The sequence below is a fragment of the Lolium rigidum genome, chromosome 3, assembly GCF_022539505.1.
Source record: "Lolium rigidum isolate FL_2022 chromosome 3, APGP_CSIRO_Lrig_0.1, whole genome shotgun sequence".
Classification (NCBI taxonomy): Eukaryota; Viridiplantae; Streptophyta; class Magnoliopsida; order Poales; family Poaceae; genus Lolium; species Lolium rigidum.
Window position 1 is genome coordinate 48,276,741 of NC_061510.1, and position 6,743 is coordinate 48,283,483.

A 6,743-nucleotide genomic window follows, 5' to 3' on the forward strand; every position below is an offset into this window, starting at 1 on the left:
CCCTGTAGCAGAAGAGATGATGGATGAACTTCTTCGGATGGACGCTGAGTTCTTCGGGAAAGGTAGCTATGCTGAACATAGTACTCGTGCTGCAAATAATGAGCGGGTAAACATAGATGATATACTTGGCAGCGATTGAATTTTTTCCTTTATTTTGTCAAATTTATCTCGGTAGTTTCATCTTGTATGTTGTAAACACAATCTATATTGTACAGCCGCTGGATATGTTTTTCTTATCTTTTCTCGTCAAGTCCCCGAGTGTTTCGGTAGCTAATGTCTATATTTGTGTTCGCGAGGTTTTTAAACCAAAGCAAATAAATTTTTATTGAATGTATACTATATTTGCGGGTGATAGCCCCCGAGCGTATCGTTGACCTGTAGTTATCTTTTGTTTGGCGAACTATTTTTCAGCCGAGGTATATTGAGCAAGAAGATATATATTTTGTTTATGAGCCCCCGGGCCTGTCGACGATAAAAATATAGGTCATCAATATCTTTATTATATTACAGCACCACGTGCCCGCCTCATTAAAAACCTTTTCAGCCCCACTCGGTGCCCTGAAAAGGAAAAGAGTGCGTCTAGAAACTCGCGGGCATTTCAGTACATTGTATGTTCATAGAGAAGACTATATTTCGACTCTAGGCATAGAAACGCCTGAGTTGCGCCACGTTCCAAGGATTCGGCTCGGCGACTCCTGTCTTCTTGTCCTTCATTCTGTATGCTCCTCCTTCGATTACTTCTGTGACGATGTAAGGGCTGAGCCACGGCGACTCGAGTTTCTCATGGTTTTTTGTGTGAGCCGGAGAACTAAGTCGCCTACTTGGAAGGATCTTGGTCGCAAACGTCGACTATGCTAATTTTTCAAGTCCTGCTGGTACTTGGTGACTCGAGACAGTACTTCATCGTGAGCTTCATCGAGTGCATCGACATCATCCTCCAAAGCTTTTCTGACTGCGTCGCATTGATTCATGACTTGTTGAGCCACCAATTGCGAGTCGCCAAAGATTTTTAATCGGGTTGCGCCACAAGCCTTTGCCATCTTCATCCCATGTATAAGAGCTTTGTATTCTGCCTCGTTGTTAGACGCGTTTGGAAACGTCATCCGCAAAACATACTTCAATTTATCGCCTTGTGGTGATATCAGTATCACGCCTGCTCCAGCCCCCTCCAATCTCTTGGACCCGTCGAAGTTCATAGTCAGGGTTCTCGATAAATCCGGGGGTCCCGTGTTTTGTAGCTCCATCCATTCTGCAATAAAATCTGGTAATATTTGCACTTTATTGCCTTTCACTTTTCATATGTGATGTCCCGAGGGGAAAGCTCTATTCCCCAAAGGGAGACACGACCCGTAGCCTCTGGATTTTTTAATATATTGGATAAAGGCACCTCGTTAACCATGATTATCGGATGTGCCGAAAAATAGTGTCGTAGTTTTCTTGCTGTTGTAAACACCCCATATGCTAGCTTATGGTACTGTGGGTACCGTTGTTTGGAAGGCGATAGAACTTCGCTGATGAAATATACCGGCCGTTGCACTCCATGGAGTTTTCCTTCTTCTTCTCTTTCAACCACAAGCATTGTGCTAACCACCTGAGGTGTGGCTGCGATATATAACAGGAGAGGCTCCTTTTCCTTGGGCGCCACCAAGATTGGTGGTGTCGAGATTGTGCGCTTGAGATCCTCGAAGGCTCTGTCCGCTTCTTCGTTCCATTGATATTTCTCTCCTTGTTTGATCAACGTGTAAAACGGCAATGCCTTTTCTCCTAGCCTGGCGACGAATCTGCTTAAAGCTGCGACTCGCCCAGTCAACTGTTGTATTTCTTTCAACTTTGTTGGCTTCCTCATTGTTACGATGGCTTGGATTTTCTCTGGATTGGCCTCAATCCCTCTTGCTGAAACTAAGAATCCGAGAAGTTCTCCCGCAGGAACACCAAAGGAGCACTTTGTCGGGTTCAGCTTAAGGCAGAACTTGTCAAGGTTGTCGAAAGTTTCTTTCAGATCCTCGATCAAATTTGACCCCTTCTTTGTTGTTATGACGACATCGTCAATGTAAACTTGTACGTTTTTACCAATCTGTGTTGCCAGACACTTTTGCATCATCCGCTGATATGTTGCTCCCGCGTTTTTCACACCAAAAGGCATTGTTCTATAGCAGAACACACCATAAGGTGTTATAAAAGCTGTTTTGACCTCGTCGTATTCTTTTAGTCTGATCTGGATATAGCCAGAATATGCATCAAAGAAGGAAAAACGTTCACATCCTGCCGTGGTGTCAATAATTTGATCGATCCTCGGGAGGGGAAAGTGATCCTTTGGACAATGTTTATTTAGACACGTGAAGTCGACGCACATGCGAAGGACTTTCGTGTTTTTCTTCGGGACCAGTACTGGGTTAGCTACCCATGTGGCTTCTGTGTGCAATTCTTTAATAAAGCTAGCTTCTCTGAGTCGATTGATTTCTGACAGCATAGCCTTGCGGTTTGGTTCCGAAAAATGCCGCAAGGGTTGTTTGACTGGTTTCGCCACTGGATCCAAATTGAGGTGGTGCTCGGCAAGTTCCCTGGGTACTCCTGGCATGTCGGCTGGACACCATGCGAAGATTTCCCAGTGCTCACGGAGGAACTCGACGAGCGCGCTTTCCTATGCGAGATCCATGTTTGTTGCGATGGATGTCGTTTTCTTGGGATCTGTCGGGTGAATCTGGACTTCCTTAGAATCCTTAGTAGTGTCGAAGGTTGGTTCCCTGAGTGGCCTCCCTGAATCCGGAAACACATCATAATCTATTGTTAGCTTTGATGCCATGTATTCTGCCTGCATCCCGAAAGTTTCTGACAATCGATGAAAGTCCTTGTCACATTTATCGGCTAGCGCAAAACTGCCTTTTACTGTAATTGGTCCCTTGGGTCCCGGGAGCCTCCATAGCAAGTACGTATAGTGTGGTACCGCCATAAACCTGGCATACGCTGGTCTCCCCAATAAAGCGTGATACTGTGAAGGGAAATCCACGACTTCGAACTCCAATCTCTCTATCCTGTAATTTTCTCGGGTTTCAAACTGAACGTCGAGATTGATTTTTCCCAGCGGATAATTTGGCTTCTCTGGTGTGATTCCATGGAAACGTGTGTCGGTTGGCTTTAAGTTCGCCAGGGATATGTTCATCTTCCTTAGTGTATCTACATACATAAGGTTTAAACTGCTGCCTCCATCTATGAATACTCGAGAAACGTCGAATCCTGCGATCACCGCTTGTAAAATGAGTGCTGATTGCCCTGGTCGAGGAACTTGCTGCGGGTGGTCCGCTATGGTGAAACCAATGTCTTGTCCCGACCAGTTTAGGTACTCTATTGTAGGTGGTGGCATCTTCTCTGCCATAAAAACTTGTCGCGAGATTACTTTCTGAGCTCTATTATATGACCTAGCCTTCTGAATCATCGAGACCGCGTCGTTGGCATTGGGATCAATATATGGAGGTGGGTGCCGTGCTGCCGCTATTCTGAGCTGGTGCCGATTTTCGTCTGTAATCGCGGGAGGAGGTGGGAGGTGGATCTCACTCCTTGGCCCCTGGGGGTTTCTATTCATTGCTTGAGCATTAGCTTGCCTTGCAAATCTCAACATCGCTTGAAAATTTTGACAGTCCTTCTGCAGATGCCCATACTGTCTCTTCCCGTTGTTATCAAGATAAAAATGCATCTGACACGGTCCATTCATCATATCCTCGGGAGACACATATGGTCTCTGGAACCCTGGCCAAGTAGATCTCGAAGGTTTCAGCCGAAAAGTACTCGACGAATATGAAACTAGGGTTGTGTTGACAGTAAATTCAATCCTTTCTTTATCCCTCGACTCCCCCTTATATAGGAGGTGGAGCCGAGGGTTTCGTAATACACAAGTTTACAGAGTCCGGGAGGGTTTCTAATCCGTCCCGCAAGATTACAAGTATCCTTTCCTAATACAACTCTAGTTTTCCTTAATAGTATCTTGGGCTTCTGAATCTTCTTATTCTTCGGGTCATGGGCCTTCAGTAAACCCCAGGTACCATCTTCGGCAGGCCCATTGGGGATGCCTATGTCACTTGGTCCACTATTTTGTCTATTATTACGGGGATCACCTCTGTTGTCGCCTTGCTGCTTGCTACTTCTTTGATAATCATCTCGACTGTTTCCTCCAGTATTTCCTCGGAACCCAGCCGATATTTGGCCAGGAGCGTCATAACTCGAGAACTGTCGAGAGAATCGTCGTCTATTTTGGAGTTTCGATTGTTGTCTTCCTCTGGCGACCTATGTCGCTTGTTGTGAACGGCATCTTCTCCATCTGCCCACCTGTTCGCTATTTCCATTAATGCTGATATCGTCCTTGGATTGGTTCTCCCCAAGTCTTTGACAAAATCTCTTCGTCGAATTCCTGCCACAAACGCATCTATTGCCCTCTCGTCAGATATATTCTCTACCGAGTTTTTGATGATATTCCACCTCTGGATGTATTTTCTCATTGGTTCGTCATACTTCTGCCTGCAAGCCCGCAATTCTTCTAGTGACGCGGGTTTTTTGCATGTAGATCGGAAATTCTTCATGAAAACGTCCTCGAAACTATCACAACTGTCGATGGACCCCGGAGGTAACTTCTTTATCCATGATCGTGCTGCTCCACTCAAGTGTACTTGGATGCTTTGCAAGGCTGTTGCCCTGGTTCCACCTATCAACTTCACCGTCTCGAGGTAATCCACTAGCGAATCCTCGGGATCCTGTAGACCATCAATTTTTTTGAAATTGTCGGGTAACTTAAACCCTGACGGGACTCAAGTTTTTCGAACTCGTCTCGTGAAACACGGAAGTCCGCACATATCTTCCTCATCGACTTCTGGTGAATGCCGATGTTCTCTTCTGTCCTGTCGCGCTCTATCCACCCTTGCCTGAGTCGCTGAATCTCTTGCTCCACTTGCTCTCGGTGGATCCTGCACTTCTGCGGTAGGTCGCGGACTATTTTGTCTTGTAGCTCCTTCGGTAGGTGTAGTTGTGAACGTTGTTCCCATGGCTCCAACTCCTGCCATTGCCATGTTATACAACGCTTCTCTCGGATCCCCAGGGGGTGGTCTGGATGCGAGGATGAAAGCTTCCGTTGCCATGTATCCAGCTTCCGGTGTTTTAGGGATAATATTTCCCCTTGTGTCGATTGACATAAAAGACATGTCGAGGTTTTGAACTAAATTCTCCCTCTCTTCTTCAGGTATATTTTGCAGTCGAGACCTTGCTCTCCGTCAAGCTTCTCTGTGACTATCTCCCGATATTCCTGATTGTCGACTTAAATCTGCCCTTCGCCTGCTTGACGCGGAAGCTGCCTCCTTTCTTCTATTTAGTGCAGCTGTCTGATTTTCTAACTCTCTGCTAACACGAGCGAGTCTGTATTGGTAAGCTTGCAATTCTTCTACCGTAGCAGTTGTGGTCATTAGTTCTGTACCATCCATGGCTCTTGTGTCTCTATCCCACGCTTCTTGCGGGAGTTGAACCCTTAGACGTGGTGTAGGCCCAACATATTTAGTGCCTAGACCTCGCCTGAGATCAGCGGGATCGACATATGGGTTTCCCACATCGTCGAAAGCCTCTGACGTCTCCGGCTCTGCTCGGTTTGTTTCTTCAATTGCATAGATCTGATGATATTTTGAATTTTGATTTTTGTCAGGATTGGTGACACCATCGTATAGATTGGTGAAGACCTTTCGAACAACAATAGATCTATCGATGAAATTGAAGCTGTTGACGCTGTCTGAATCGCTGCTTATATCAGCGTCCACAGACAACTCGAAGGACATGTCGCTGAAGATCTTGGCAAGCTTTTCCCTTGCCATGGTGTTAACGAAGCGTGGCGACGAAATCTCCTCTTCGCCTGGCGAAAAGTCGGAATCGACCGCTGATAATCCCGATGAGATCGGAACTTCGAGACGATACGATCCTTCTTTCTCGACACAGAATCGGAACTTTCCGAACGTCATCTCCATGGGCTCCTCCAGATACGCGTATGCATCCAAACGGGAGGGCGGGTGAGGAACAAAATCAACTAGATCAGTTTCGACCTGTTTACCTCGATCCATCACGTTGCTTGCTACCGACGAAGTCGACGATCTTGAACGTGCCATCGAGATCAGCTCCTTGTCTCCTCTAATCCCCACGGTCGGCGCCAATTGACAAGGTATCAACTTGTCAATGCCTACGTATTGTATATTAGGGTTTGGTTGGAAGTAGAGGGCAAGTAGATCTCGAAGGTTTCAGCCGAAAAATACTCGACGATTAAGAAACTAGGGTTATGTTGACAATGGATTCGATCCTCTCTTTGTCGCTCGACTCCCCCTTATATAGGAGGCGGAGCCGAGGGATTCGTGATACACAAGTTACAGAGTCCGGGAGGGTTTCTAACTCGTCCCGTAAAATTACAAGTCTCTATATTTCCTAATACAACTCTAACTTTCCTTAATATTAACTGGGCTTCCGAACTTCATATTCTTTGACTTGTGGGCCTTTAGTAAACCCCGGGTACCATCCTCGGCAGGCCCATTGGGGATGCCTATGTCATCCTAGTCCCCGAGTTTCGGGTTGAGTACGCAGTTCTTAGCGCGATATTCTCTTGAAACAAAAAACCTGCGTAGCTAGTCCCCGAGTTTCGGGTTAAGCACAAATACTTAGCGTGAAACTGCAAAAAACAGGCATAGCTAGTCCCCGAGTTTCGGGTTAAGCATAAAGTACTTAGCGCG